General features: G+C 36.8%; 1 pseudogene; it reads left to right on the plus strand.

Annotated features, from left to right (window-relative positions):
* The first annotated feature begins 1,699 nt into the window (after window positions 1-1,699).
* Window positions 1,700-16,124, plus strand: part of LOC113418229 (NADH dehydrogenase [ubiquinone] iron-sulfur protein 3, mitochondrial pseudogene) — a 49,413-nt pseudogene continuing 34,988 nt past the window's right edge.

Here is a 16,124-nt window from a genome sequence, read left to right on the forward strand (position 1 = left end):
TTGGAGATAAGGAGCAAAATGCAGATATCTTTTTTAGGCAGAATTGCCACAATTAAAATGAATGTTCTACCCAAACTGCTTTATTTATTCCAAACGATTCCTATATTATTGGATAAATCGTATTTAGACAAAGAAATGTAGAAATGAGGTCTTATTTCTCCTTCCAATTCACTATCAGGGTTAATTGGGTTAATTTGATAAATAAAAGTCTCAACATTAGAGGGCTTTGATCTCCAACTTGGATGGCACACATTTATGTGGCATGGAAAGAGTAAACACCACTTGTACTTTCAAAGGCATTATATAAGGACTGTGTTACTAAATATTTGGGAAAAGATAAAAAAAGTACATTACTGTACTGTACTGTACTACTGTACTGTGATTATCTACAATGGAGGCAGTTACACATCCAAATGTTTTAGATTTTGGTAATATTGTAAGATATAAAGATCTATTACATCAAACTGGAGAGTTAAAGGGTAGGAATCAAATACAAATTCAAGGAAAAGAGATAGCATGGTGGCCCTATGCACAGATACAATCGCATTACAAAAAAGATAAAGAATAATTTGGTTTTAACATGACCTACAAAGAATTAGATAAAATTTGGCATGGAGAGGAAAGGAAGCTGATTAGTAAAATATATAAATATCTATTGGATTATAAATTAAAAGAAGAAACAGTCAAGGAGTGTATGATAATTTGGGCAAAAAATGTGGGCCACAGTATTGAATTAGACAAGTGGGAACATATTTGGGAAATAAATTACAAACTAACTATGTCAGCCTCATACAAAGAGAATCTCTATAAAATGGTGTATCGTTGGCACTTGCCACCCGCGAGACTGGCTAAGATATTCCCGAACCTCCCCCCAAACTGCTGGAAGTGTAACTGCACCCAGTGAACATATTTCCATATGTGGTGGACAAGTCCATATGCGCAGAAGTTTTGGAAAAATATCAAAAATTGGATTCTAAATATAACTAAACAAGAAGTAAAACTTGAACCCGAAACCTTCTTGTTGGGTATGATAGACTCAAAAATAGAAAAAAAATATCAATATTTAATCTTGCACATTATAACGGCAGCCAGAATGAGTTATGCTCAAAATTGGAAACTGTCTATTATCCCTTCAGAGGAGATGGTCATTAAAAAAATTCATGAGTGCGTAGAGATGGATAGCCTAACCAAATTACTAAAAAACAACAAAGATAGTGAATACCACAAAGTTTGGAACTGTTGATACGAATGGTTAAAGAAAAAGCAACATTTGATAACTGAATAAGATATGAAATTATGAAGGACATACGTTTAATTATAAAGTATTCTGTGAAATTAAAACATTAAAAGAACGAGGAAGGTATTGTAACAAGATAGATCACATCAATGTTATGGGGTAAAAGAAAAAAAGAAAAAGGAAAACGTAACCAATGCTCAATACCTGCTGCAAAATGTATATATGTATATATATTTATGGTATTCAGCTTTGTTCGGGTATTTTCCCACGTCATTATAGTTGTGCTTTTAAATACCATACATGTAAGTACCCGCGAAAACTTAAGAAAACGTATATATATTTGTTTATATGTTTGTTTGTTTCTTTTTAAATGTTTTAAATATATGAAACTTAAATAAACTTTATTTTTAAAATTAAAAAAAAAGAATCTGGACTGCGAATTGAGCTTCTGAGACGATGGGGATGCTCGCATCAGTTTGAGGGCTAGCCCGGGTCGGGCTGAGAGCTGCTGGGCGCCATGCAGTCCTATTGCAGACTTGGTTTGAAGGAAATTCTTCTGCTGAAACTAAGCCCACAATTAGACCCAAGGATGAAATAGCACAGAAACAGCTATCTGCCTTTGGATAATATGTTGCTGAAATACTGCCTAAATATGTTCAACAAGTGCAGATAACATGTTACAGTGAGCTGGAAATTTTAATTCATCCAGATGGAATCCTTCCTGTGATAGCTTTTCTGAAAGATCACACAAATGTCCCATTCAGAAACATAGTTGACCTGACAGCAGTCGATATTCCAAATCGGCAATACCGTTTTTAAATTGTCTACAATTTCTTATCTCTACACTATAATTCCCGAATTTGTTTGAAAACATATACTGATGAACTGACACCAAATGAGTCTATAATATCATTATTTGAAGGGGCAAATTGGTATGAAAGAGAGGTCTGGGATATGATTGGAGTATTCTTTGCCAACCACCCAGATCTGAAGCGAATCCTTACAGATTACGGTTTTGAAGGTCATCCTTGCAGGAATGATTTTCCCCTTTCTGGATATGTGGAGGTCAGATATGATGATGAGGTGAGGCGAGTGGTTGCAGAGCCACTGGAATTGGCTCAGGAGTTCTGCAAATTTGATCTGAACAGTCCTTGGGAGGCTTTCCCTGCCTATCTCCAGGGTCTCCAAACCTTGAAGATAGAACCAGGAGAGAAGAAAGGAGATGGGAAACAACAGTATGCATGCATGCATGTATGTATGTATGTATGTATGTATGTATGTATGTATGTATGTATCAGAGGTGGGATTCAGCAGGTTCTGACCAGTTCAGGAAAACCGGTAGCAGAAATTTTGCGTAGTTCGGAGAACCAGCAAATACCACCTCTGACTGAAGATTTTACAGTCTCCTTCCCCTGCCACGCCTACCAAGCCACGCCCACAGAACCGGTAGTAAAAAAAATTGAATCCCACCATTGGTGTATGTACTGTATGTTTGTCCCATGCATGTATTTTGATGCCTTCAAGTCAGGATTAATTTCTAGAAACTGTATGGGCAAGTTCCTGCAATTTTACAAAACTATCCATTACCCATGGCCTTATAACATGCTCAGCTAGGTAGAGTGAAGGGTTAATTGATTTATTAATATAACCACAAGGGCTTATGTTTGTTCCAAAATAGATCTAGTCATGTACAGAGTTAAACTATCTCTATTTACAGTGTTAAACTCTCTCTATTTATTTATCTCTATTATGAGAACATGGAAACCTAGGCCGTTAGTTTGTCTATATATGGTCCTCCAAGAAAAAGAGCTGGAGAGAAAGTGCAATAGAAAGTCAGCCTCTCTATTATAGAACTCAGTGCCAGAGCTTGGCAGCATAGCCAAATCTCCCAAATATTAATCTGTTACAGCAGCTAAGCCCTTCCTGCTGCTGCGGTTTGCTTGACCAAGGGGAATGGGCTAATGGATTCAAGACTCCTTGCCAGCACTTTGCTGGTATAAGAGCTCAAAGAAATACCAGTATTTTCTGGAGAAAGCAGGCAGACTTTGTATTGTTACAGTAGCTGCTGTTTCCTCGTCCTCCTCCCGAATCAGAGTTTTCCCCCACTTCTCTATTAAAATGCTAGCCATACATTCTTGAGTTGGCAAAAAAGTATGCTTGCTTCAAATATGCTGTCCCCATTTCCAACCTCTATCTTGCCTCTACCACCTTTGTTCAGACTCATAGCCAAATGATGCTTTTTTATTTTGCATATGCAGCTTGTGATAAGCAAAACAACTGGTTGATTCCTTTGGCTTTGCTCTTTTTCTTCTTTTCCATGACACAATCAGTGAGAAAAACATTTGTCAATCATAGGGTCACAGTAGAAAAGATTGGATTTTGATCCAGAATTGTTAAGTTCCTACTCTAATCTCTTCCTTGTACCCTTTCTTCACATTCTACCATAAGCAAAATATAAATGAGGGTTTTAAAAGTCAGGAAGAAAGCTGGAGTCACACACAGCTCTTTTATTTACGATTCCCTTCCTTCTCCCTACCCTCCTTATACAAACAAGAAATGCTGGCCTGCTGGTTCCTTCATACTCTGTCCTAGAACCCAAAGAGTGAAAGTTGGTCCTCTTATTCCTCTATTGTGCTATTTGTGGGCTTATCCACAAACCTCTTTGCTCTTGCTTAAGGACACCCCTCTTAGTTGTGGCTGTGTTCTCATGATGGAACCTCCATCTAGAACATTGAAGCCAAGTGGTCTGTCTTGAAAGTAGCAGTTTCCCTGGGAAAATGGAAGATACTTTCCCATATGGGCATTTTAAGTCATATAGAAGAAGACCATTTAGAGCTTCCCTGCTGTTGGTCCAGTGCGGGACCATCTTCTTCACTGGCTGCTGAGGTTTGAGTCTCCAAAGCCATACGCTTTGGCTGCCAGAGAGAACAGAATCTCATCCAGAAATTTTGTTCTGTGTGTCATTTGGTGGAAAGCTAAATGCAGGTCTTCCATACATTCCTTTGATGTATGAGCCGCAACACTGCCTGACATACCTCATTGCCAAGGCAGCACTTTTTAAAAAAGTAAATTCCTCTCACATTAAGAATGGGACTTTGATTGCTTTGTGAATGACCCTTGGCCTTCCGCTAAACTGGTAAGAACCATAGAATTGGGGCATTTACAGCATTACTGGCTGAACAATCTGCTATTCACTCGATGCCTCCAGTGTAATGGGTAGCAAAACATAACTGATGTTATATCTTGGGGCTTCTGTTGGATACTACTGGTTATTCATTCAGTGGAAAATGCTGATGGTAGTAGTATTGCAGTCTCCTGCTGGGAAAAAGATGAAGGCAATGTCCTTGGAACATAGCAGAAAAAAAGTTACGTTTGCACCGTGATTGCATACTGCCACAATCATCAGTAAAGAGATTTTACTGGATTAATGGTTGCTGAGTTTTATGCAAGCTTTATGAAGTCAATTTATCACAGTTTACACACAAACATACACGTACAGAAACATTCATTTATTCTTAGCGTGATTGGGGTAGGTGGAGAGAAACAGAAATATTAAATTCATCCATTTTAGATTCGATAAATTCCTAACAGAACAGGTTAGAAGTTGGAGAAATGTAATCTTTTTAAAAAATGAGTATGGTAAGAGCATTATCTGGAATCAGATCTGCTTCATACCATCAGTGCCCATTGTGGACTACCCTGAATGACCTCAGTGCTCTCCTCTCTTTGCCAGCCTTACTATGTCGTGGAACAGATGGGGATTTGAACCCAGGACTTTCTATCTCCAAATTACATATTTTTGCTAGAGAGTGTGTTACTTGGTGAGATAGAATTGTTTTGGGGCAACATCTTTAGTGATTTTTCATTTGTTTGTTTGTTTAAGTGCAGGACTTAATGGCATTTTATTCAGAATGGTACTTTATTTTCAGAAATCACTAGTGATCTGGTCAAGTTGTGTGTTTTTTTATGCACAATAATACTTTGTTTCAAAATCTGTTAAAATGCTCACCCTTGATTATCCAAACTAGCATTGTATTTTTGAAATTTTATTGTACTATTATATTGAAAAAGATATCCAAGCCAAAATATCAGGAAACTACATTTAATTCCTCAGATTATTCAGAGAATAAGGAATTCCATATAATGAGATCTCAGTGAAATAAATTTTGTTTACCATGGAAAAGGTGCCTCACTAATGTCATGAGGCAGATAGCACGATTGCTCAGCTTTAAGCACCAATTACTTGCTTCTTTCAACTTCTTGTCATCACTGCCCCTGGTGATGCATAAGATAAAAGGCTGAGAGGTCATCCTTACTGTTTAATGAAAAGTGATATTAAGGATAATGGCTTATAAGGACACCTCCAGATCCTGGTAATAACTGTAAAGAAATCATTGTAACAGTGAAGGAAAAAAGAGGATTCCTTCCACATAATCTTTTCACTGCACTATGTTTTAGGAAAATGGAAGCTAAACATGTACTTATTCCTCTTACTTCTCTTGTTTTTCCAAGTCATTTTGGAATCTTGTGGAAGGGACCAGCTTGACATGCCCACCAGGTGTGGCATTCTAAATAAGGGAATTTAGGAGACAGAATGACGAAAAGTCCTTCCTCCTCTATCCCTGTTCAAATGCAGAAAACCAAACGCACAGATATAGAATAGGGTCAACAGTAGTAACTGTGAGAAGGATCTTGGAGTCTTAGTAGACAGTCATTTAAATATGAGCAGTGTGCAGCAGCTGCCCAAAAAGCCAACACAGTCCTAGATTGCATTAACAAAGGCATAGAATGAAGATCAAGTGAAGTGTTAATAATTACTTTATATTGCCTTGGGAAGACCCTACTTGGCATATCACATCCAGTCACCACAATATTAAAAAGCTGTTGAGACTGTAGAAAGAGTGCAGAGGAGCAACAAAGATGATTAGGGGATGGAGAGTAAACTGTAAAATATATGAAGAACAGTTGTAGGAATTGGGTACGTCTAGTCTAATGAAAAGAAGGGCTAAGGCTGCCATAAAGAAAAAAAAAGGTGGGGGGGTTGTCAACCTATTTTCCAAAATACCTGAAGGCAAAACAGGAAGCAATGGATGGAAACTAATCAAGGAGAGAAGCAATCTAGAAATAAGGATAAATTTCCTGACAGAGCAATTAATCAGTGGAACGATTGAAGTTGCGTGTTGTAATGACCAGGCAGTCGAGTTGTTTGATCATGAACAACTGAATCATGATGATCTTTATTGGAGTCTAGTCTTGCATTTATACACATTTTAATTATCCTCCATCATTGGTTAACTTTGGTTACTGCTTAACTTTGGTTACTGTTTAGCACAGTAATTAGTACAATTAATTATCTCTAGTTAAAGTCTAACATATGTTTACTTCCTCTCTCTAATCCTCCTTTAGATTAGTGACTTTGTTTACCTGAGTTGTATTTGCTTAGAAACATTCTTTATCTGAGGTTTGCCATCCGAGATTGGAACATTCCTACAATTACAACTCTACAGTTGCGGTTGCTTCATCACTGGAGTTTTTAAAGAAGAGATTGGACAGCCATTAGTATGAAATAGTATATGATCTCTACAGTGAAGAGGATGGAGTGGCAGCTTTGCTTCGATTGGGAGGTCAGCATGGCCTTACTGGGACTCGGGAGAAGCAGGGGCAGCTTCTATTAAGGGGGATTGGGAAGAATGGGGAGAAAAGGACAAACAACTATGGAGGCAAGCCATAGTATGGAACCTCTTCCCCTTCTGTCTTTCCATTTTTTTCATACTGGGAGTTGAGCTTCCAGTAAGGCAGACTGATAAAGAGATAGCATTTTCCCAAATGGGCACCATTTCCCAGAAGCTCATTTGTATCATGGTGCACCTCATCTCTGTGACACATTCTGAATAACAGATAGCCCTCCCTCCAAATAGTGTTTTAAAATGAGGTTGTATAGGACAGCCATCTTAGAAAAGAGCCACATTATTTGTGAAACATTTGCCTGTGACTTTTCCATATCCCAAGGTAGATAATTCAAGCACATATTTAATGTTAAAAGTGTTTAACATTAAGAACACTGAGCCAAAGCCAAGTCCAAAAATGCTCTAGAATTTCTAGCATTCTGACAAATTGGACATCAACAGACACATAGGCATAAGCTATATCTACATACTGTGCAAAAGAGACAATAAGCCAAAAAGGGAACAAAAAGACCTAAACACCTCTCCACCAACAATCAACACTCAGATGAGCATAGATTAACTCCAAGATTAAGCTCAGACCATCAATCAAGCAAAAATACCCCAATCAAGGAACTGCCAATTAAGCCCAACCAATTGCCATTGGGGCAGTAGAACCTCCAAGACCACTCCTACAAACACTGATAGGATAAACACCTAGAATATAAACTGAGGGCAAACCTGACTCCTAACTGGCACTGATGATGTTACCTAGTTTGGGCAATGAAATGTTTGCAAGAAAAGAAGCTCACAGCACCAACTTTATTTCAATCCTGAGCTACAAATATTCTCCTTTATCAGATTTTTTTCCACATTTTTTAAAAGCGAAAAACCATTAGGAAATCTCAACTAATAAACTAGATGGCATATTTCCAGAAATGAGGTAACTGAGAGACATGTATCCAGATATTGTATGCAAAAGACAGTCACCTTATCCATTTATTCAGGACAGCAACAATCACAGAGTTCTGGTGATTAGAAACTCACACGCACCCTTTTGAAGATTGTAAGATACAGTTTGGAATCACCTTATGGATGTGACTGCAGTAAACTATGCAGATGCTGAAAGTACAGTACTGAAAAGGCAACTGAAAAAATGTACCTGATTCTGGACTAAACCTAGAGAATTATGTGACTTTAATCTCAGACAATGCCTGTGCAATGATTGGCAGGCAGAGTGAAGTTCTGAAGCTTCCAAAAGAAATGAAACTGTGTGAAAATGTATGGTGTTGGCTGAGCATGCCACTTAGCACACCTAGCAGCAAAATATGGGCAAGGACTCTTTTCTTTGATCCTCTCATTATATAGATGTTTTTCTTGCTTAAGTTGAAGGATAGACTCCTTCCACTGTGTTCCATCCCAACCCTCATTCATGGAGCCATACTGCTGGTGGCATATACTGGTCATATAATTCCATGCCAGGGTGATTGTGTATTTTAGATTCAATTTGGAGTTATTATTCAGCAAAAAAAAAGTCAGTTTGGGGAAATCAGGCATATTTTTTGCAGAAAACAAGAGGAAGTAATAAAGGAGGCAGAGGAGATTGAAGGCTGCAATCCTCTACAGTTGCAATGGCTGCTTACTCACTACCCCCTTCCCTGAGTCTTAAATTGTAAGGAAAAATGCTAGATGCAGTTTGGAAGATGATTGGAGTACAAGTGATGTGGGAAGAATGCGTCAGCAAAGTCAATGGCCTTGAGGTAGGAATAATATGAATACAAGGATGACAATTGCCAATATTTGGCGTGCTTCATTATTTACATATCTTTGGTTTGGATTTGTGTAAGGCTGGTCTTGGTCCTATTTTCTTAAGGCTGAAGAGATATGTGCTAGTGGTGAAGCAACAAGCAAAAACAAACACAACCGTGTATGCTATACTATGTGTAGTGCAATTAACAAATCATATTCCTATTTCTGTTTCTGATCTATTGGCAGGGGTGTCCTCATAAATTTAAATGGTGTGGAATCTAGATATATTAAAGACTCTTTCCCTGTAGATAGATAGATAGATAGATAGATAGATAGATAGAAAGAAAGAAAGAAAGAAAGAAAGAAAGAAAGAAAGAAAGAAAGAAAGAAAGAAAGAAAGAAAGAAAGAAAGAAAGAAAGAAAGAAAGAATTCTTTATTGGCCAAGTGTGATTGGACACACAAGGAATTTGTCTTGATGCAAATGCTCTCAGTGTACATAAAATAAAAGATACATTTGTCAATAGTCAAGAATCATAAGGTAGAACACTTAATAATAGTCATAGGGTACAATAAGCAATCAAATCATACTAGGAAATAGTCAATAAAAATCGTTAGGATACAAGTGACAGGTTACAGTCATACAGTCATAAGTGGGAGCACATGGGCAAAAGGAAGGATGGGAGGATTAATAGTAATAGTAATGCAGACTTAGTAAATAGTTTGACAGTGTTGAGGGAATTATTTGTTTAGCAGAGTGATGGCGTTCAGGGAAAAATGTTTCTTATGTCTAGTTGTTCTATAGCGCAGTGTGCAGTGCTGTATAGCATCGTTTTGAGGGTAAGAGTTGAAACAGTTCATGTCCACCCTTCAGATCCCTGTTTTTTTATTTCACGCTACAATAGATATTATATGCCTAGCGGTAGACCAATGCTTTCACTAGCTATTTAATTCTGCTGATCATTTTATTCTTTTTTATTATTTGCATGTCAACATTACTTCTTCCAAATGGAGCCCAGTGCATTATACTATATATGTATAAAAACATGAAAGTAATAGAAGTTGTGGACCTAATTCACACAACACATAGAACACAATGAAGATCTGAACTTGCTTGTTATTACCTTTATTGCCAGAGTACAACATGTGTACAATGAGATTGGCTGAGCCTCCCTTCATGCACTCCCCCCTCCCCCGAACTCACAGTGAGGACAGAAGTCCCTAACCTAGTCCCAATCTTATTACAGTATGTGACCTGTTGCACAACGTGCCGCCCGCAAATCTATCATACTATGTTATGATTGCTAGACCAATACTGAATACAGTTCATCAGTCTGGAACCCTCATTACGTATCTGATATTAGCACAATTGAGAAAGTCCAGAAATATTTCACAAGAAGAGTTCTCCACTCTTCTACTCGTTAGAATACCTTATGCCACCAGACTTGAAATTCTAGAACTAGAAAACCTTGAATTACGCTGCCTTCGGTCTGACTTAAGCATGGAATATAAAATCATACATTGCAATGTCCTACCTGTCAATGAATACTTCAGCTTCAACCATAACAACACAAGAGCACACAATAGATACAAACTCAAAGTAAACCGCACCAAACTTGATTGCAGGAAATACGACTTCAGCAATAGAGTGGTCAATGTCTGGAATACTCTACCCGACTCTGTAGTCTCTTCCCAAACCCCAAAAACTTTAACCTTAGACTGTCTACTATTGACCTCACCCCTTCCTAAGAGGTCTGTAGGGGCGTGCATAAGCGCACCAACGTGCCTACCATCCCTGTCCTATTGTTTCTCTTATTCTTTTATTTTTCTTATATGTACCCATTTCATGTATTCACAACTATGTATACACTTATACTTATTATCTTGTAAACAATTGGCAAATCAAAATAAAATAAAATAAAAATAATAAAAAATAAAAAAAAATATGTTGACATGAAGTTATTTTCCGTTCAGAAGTGTGACAGCCCACGAGTAGAAACTGTTCTTCAGCATGTTGGTGTGGCTGGCTATGCTTCTATATCTCCTACCCGATGGTAGAAGAGTGAAGAAGTGCTGACCAGGGTGTGATTCGTCCCTGAGAATTTTCCTCATTTTTCTAAGGCAGCGAGCCCATGCGATGTCATCTAGTGGTATCAGGGAACAGCCCACCATGTTTTGTGCTGTGCTCTCACCACCCTCTGTAATGTCTTTCTATCCGCGGTTGTCAAGCCAGCATACCACACTGTAAAGCAATATGTGAGGACACTTTCTATTGTGGATCGGTAAAAGGAGGTCATCAGTCATTGTTCCACTTTATTCTTTTGCAAGAATTCCTGTTCCCTGTTTTTGTTGCTGTAACCAGTCTGCGGTTAGTAAACTGAAGAAAAATGTCTTTAGAGTGGTAGAACAGGATCCATTCACTTTTTATTAGAACACACATACCTGCACACACATTTTGTTCTGTATGTGAACGGTATGCATTGAAATGGATTGCTCCATTGCATTCTTTATTTTTCAGAGTGTATCTTTGCAAGGATAAAGTAGATCCAGAATTACATATTTCCTATTTTGGTAACAATTGCCTGAACATAGTTTCCTGCTGAGCCCAGTTATCTTACATGTTTAACTTCTCAGAGTTACCTGTTTTGTGCGTCCCATCAATGACAATTATATGGATACTTTGAGTTTGAACGGTTAATATGTTACCCTCCACGGTATTGTCACCTACAATATATTTGCCAACACAGTTTTGTGGATCCCCCTATTACCTCATACCAACACACTGCAACGTATTGATTGGGATATTATGGAAGTTGAAGTCCGTACATTTAAGATCCCGCAGTTGAGAAACACTGTTTTGGACATTCAAAATGTAACCAAAGGAAGCAACAGGAAAAACAATTTTCCGAAGAGTCCAACCACTTGTATTTTTCTTGCAACAGTACTCCAAATACATTATATCATCTTAAATTGAGGTCAGGCGTAACAGTTTCATCTACATTTTCAAGTTCATGTCAGTTACAGCTGATTTGCATTATTTTAATCATTTCTGTATTTCTTATTAGGAAAAGATATTGCAGTTGCCTGACATTTCATTGGTCTGCCATAATATCATTTAATTATAGCTTGAATCTTAGCATCAGAAATTTTGGGGTCATCTGTGGTCATACGTGGAGGACTATCTGTATGTTAGTTAGTGCATCTTTGCTCAATTCAACAAAGATGTGTTGGAGGATACAGCACAGATGAAGGAGGATACAGCACAGGTGAAGGATGGCTGCGTTGTTGCACATTTCCATTGAACAGGATTTTTTTTTTTGTTGAACATCAAACCCTTTCATTTATAGAGATTCTCTGTGCATAATGTGAATTAAAATCATATACTTCTTTTGGAAATATTTCTGACACAAAGCTTTGTTCCCTATCTCTGTTGACAATAGTCTCAATCTATCTATTTAATACTATTTAAAAACTTGCAGAGAGTTTTTCATTGGCACAGCACAATCTTTGGCATGTTCACTTAGAAACAATTTCCAGTTCAGTATCTTGATGGCCACTGTAATCAAAGTAATGATTCATGATAATTTAAAGGACGAATGGACTTGATGCAGAGTTCAGTTTCTAAGATATATCAACAATGTATATGTATGCTCTTTGTGTGTGTGTTACACACATATATAGGTACATACATATATACATACATATATACATAAACATATACACACATACAAATGTATACATATACATGTATACACATAGCCATGGCTGTAGAGACAGAAAAGAATGCAATGCAAACAGAAAAGAAAATACATAATATAATACAAATACACATAAGTCCTCGACTTAACAACCATTTATTTAGTGACCATTCAAAGTTATAAAGGCACTGAAAAATGTGACATGACTTTTTCTCACACAACGATTGCAGCGTCTCTATGGGCACATGATCAAAATTCTGATACTTGACAACTGGCATGTATTCATGATAGTTGCAGTGTTATCTTTTGTGACCTTTTTTGTGACAAGCAAAGTCAATGGGGAAGCCAATTTCACTTAACAACTGCAGTGAAACACTCAACAACTGTGGCAAGAAAGGTTGTAAAATGGGGCAAAACTCACTTAACCATTTTGTTTAGCAACAGAAATTTTGAGCTCAAGTATGGTTGTAAGTTGAGGATTATTTATAAGTTAAGTAAATGTAAAACAGACTAAGGGTGAAGAATAAAGCAATGCTGATGACCAATAATACCAACTTAGTTAAATCAATATCCTGCTGAGATAAAAAAACACTTTTCTTTTAATTCAGATCACAATAATAAAATTAAACTTTTTGATAGTGCAATTCAGTGGTCATTTCCTATTCTGTGGTCTTTCCTATGAAGTATTTTTGGGATTGTGAATTTATCTTACTTGCAGAATTCCTCTCCCCAATGTTCATCTTAACTATATGGGACAGAGTTAAATGAACTATCTATATTAGGTTCCAAAAGCTTTTGATTTCTGCAAAAGTCCTTCAGAAGCATACACATTAAGGATGCATCAATGCCTAAGTGACCCAGCTTATTTAGTCTTGTAGTCAGTTAGATTGCAGTTGAAAATCAGAATAATTGAAATGGAAGCCCAAAATGATCTTTCATGACTAGGACCTCTGGATTTGCTCCTTGGTGCGCATCAATTAAACAGCAACATTGCTAGAAGAAATACCCAACAAAAATAGGCCACAGTAATGCTAGAAGGGCATTCATTGCCCTTCGTTTCTAAACAATACCATCTATGCTTTGTATTGACAATATTTTTTAAAAAAAACACAAGTTGTATTTATAGTACTAATTGTGTTGAAATTTACTATTTATGCTGCTGCATTACCTTTGTGAGAAAGTATGTTCTAAATCTATATCCATGTGAAATGTTATATTGAGAGTAAAAATGTCTTGCACATAACAGAATGCACACACAAGCTTTTATAAAACTAAGGCTGAGCCTATCCATGGATACAATTCAGGGACATGTTCACCTACTGAGAAACATGCCTCCCCTTTCAAGTAATTTTCCTGCTCTGTTTGAGAAAGAATAAAATCCATATAGGAATAAATGTAAGGAGAAAAAAGAGAATAAGTTTCCATTGCCAAAGGGGACAAGAAAAATATTGAAATGTATTTATATATACATAGATGCATACAGATGCATACAGATGCATACATTTAGAGGCTGCCTGATTCCAGATGATTCTATGTGGCTTATTTCCCCAGCCTGACATACAGCATCTTGGAACAAAACACCAAGGCTAAGAAATACAATATAGCATTGGATTTTGAGGAAGCAGGATAGAGAGAATAGTGACAGTTCTGAACTTTAGTGTTGAAAAAGACACCTGAGAATATCATAGCCAAGAAAATAAATAAATGTACAATTGGATCAATTAATCTTATGTAAGGTGCAAATAACTAGACTCAGATTACTATACTTTGGACATATTATATGAAGACCTTTTTGGAGAAGTCTATAGCGCTGGGACAAGTAGAAGGAAAGAGAGGAAAACAACGAAGAACAACAAGGTGGATGGACTCAATTATAACAGCAATGAATGCACGGTTGGAAAATACAAAGGACTGAATTGGAAACAGATTCTCCTGGAGAAGATCTATGTCATCAAGAGTTGACACTAATTTGATGGCAAATAATAAGATAAAAATCATTAGCATAATGATGATACCAGACCCTGCATCAACAGATGTCCTTGTACAGTAGTTTTTACAGATGTTAAGTAGAAGGCTTGAGAGTGATGAGGCCTGAGGCACTCCACAAATGAAAGGTCAAGGCCTTCTATTTCTCACTGAACACAAAAGGAGGAGAACCATCACAACATGGCCTCCTCGCCCAACTCATTCAAAATGATGTCTCTGTACTGTACCCCTTTCTGAAGCTGACTGAAATGGGTTTAAATGATCTTTCTCTAGGATTCTCTGCAGTAATATCTAACCATTTTCTTAGCAATGTTAACTAAAGTGGGGAAGTTAAGAGACTGGACAATAATTACCCAGAATTGTTGGGTCTCAATACCCCACTATTGGTGTGAGCATACCATTATCTCTTTTGAGCTCAGAGGAACCACTTGTTCTGTTAAGTCAACACCACTGCATGGATTGCCTCAAAAGTGATCTGAAACCTTAACAACCTAGGTGAAATTCAAAGGATCCTGTGTACGTCATCAAGAGTAACAGGTTCAAACTTATTCCACATAAACCAAAAAGACTGTCCTAGAAACTTGAACTATATTTGTCCAACTGGAGTCCAATTTTAAGCAGATCTGATTTTCCTAAATTTATGCTGATGTGAATTGCCCAAAAATCTAGTATAAAGAAGAGTAGCCTTATGTCTTTTAAACCAATTGTTCCCTCACTGAGTCTATATGAACAGTTTGAATAGTTTGAATGTGCAAACTATTGAAAGCAATGCAATATGGATGGATATAATCTGTGTTCAAGTCTCTATTCACATAAATAACTTACTCTGTCATATAAGATTAATAGTACAGGATTTTTTGTTATAAAAACATTTTTAAACCTTGTTGGCTGCCCAGACTTTTTGTTGAATGGGTAAAATGAATTAGCTATTGAATAAATAAAGGTGAAATACTCTACTATGCCAATAGCCAATTTAGCTACCTAATAAAACCAACTCAACACACCAACAATTACCAACCATTACCCATTACACCAACAATTATGGGAATAATGTAAATGTGATAATTATTAGGCTTTAGAAAATAGCAGCAAATGGTTAGAAGTTAAGGTATTATTAATTATGGTTCAGCTGTCAAAATATAATGGCCAGTCTTAAGCAGAGGTGGTATTCAGCAGGTTCTGACCAGTTCTGGAGAACCGGTAGCGGAAACTTTGAGTAGTTTGGGGAATTGACAAATACCACCTCTGACCAGAGATTTTACAGTGTCCTTCCCCTGCCATGCCCACCAACCCACGCCCACAGAATCGGTAGTAAAAAAAATTGAATCCCACCACTGGCCTTAAGTACTTGATTTATGTGTATTTCTGGCTAGGAGAGCAAAAAATGTTTAGACAAGCCTAAAATAAAGTTAAAGTCTCTTTCAAGTGGGACATGACTTTTGGTGACTTTGTGTACACATCACTTTTTAAAAATAATAATTTAATTAAATCTTACAATTGAATAAAAGCTAGTACAGACTAAAATACAGTGAAAATAAGTGCAGAAAGGAAAAGAAAAATAGAAAAAGAAGAAAAATAATATAAAAGAAATACTTTCTGCTTTTCACAAAAAGTATAAAAATTTTATTGGCTAATTATATATTTTTTTTAAATACAACAAATGATCTCTTCCAATATCCTATCTTTTATTTAAAAACAAAATCTTAAAGCCTCATCATTCAATTCTGGTCAGTAAAAATTCTTTAAGCATTACCAGAGATAGCAACATATCTATTTTAATCTTTATCAAATAA

Source organism: Notechis scutatus, chromosome 2 (genome assembly GCF_049901735.1).
Source record: "Notechis scutatus isolate UNSWTSFEM ecotype Mainland chromosome 2, rNotScu1.2, whole genome shotgun sequence".
In the NCBI taxonomy this organism is placed as follows: Eukaryota; Metazoa; Chordata; class Lepidosauria; order Squamata; family Elapidae; genus Notechis; species Notechis scutatus.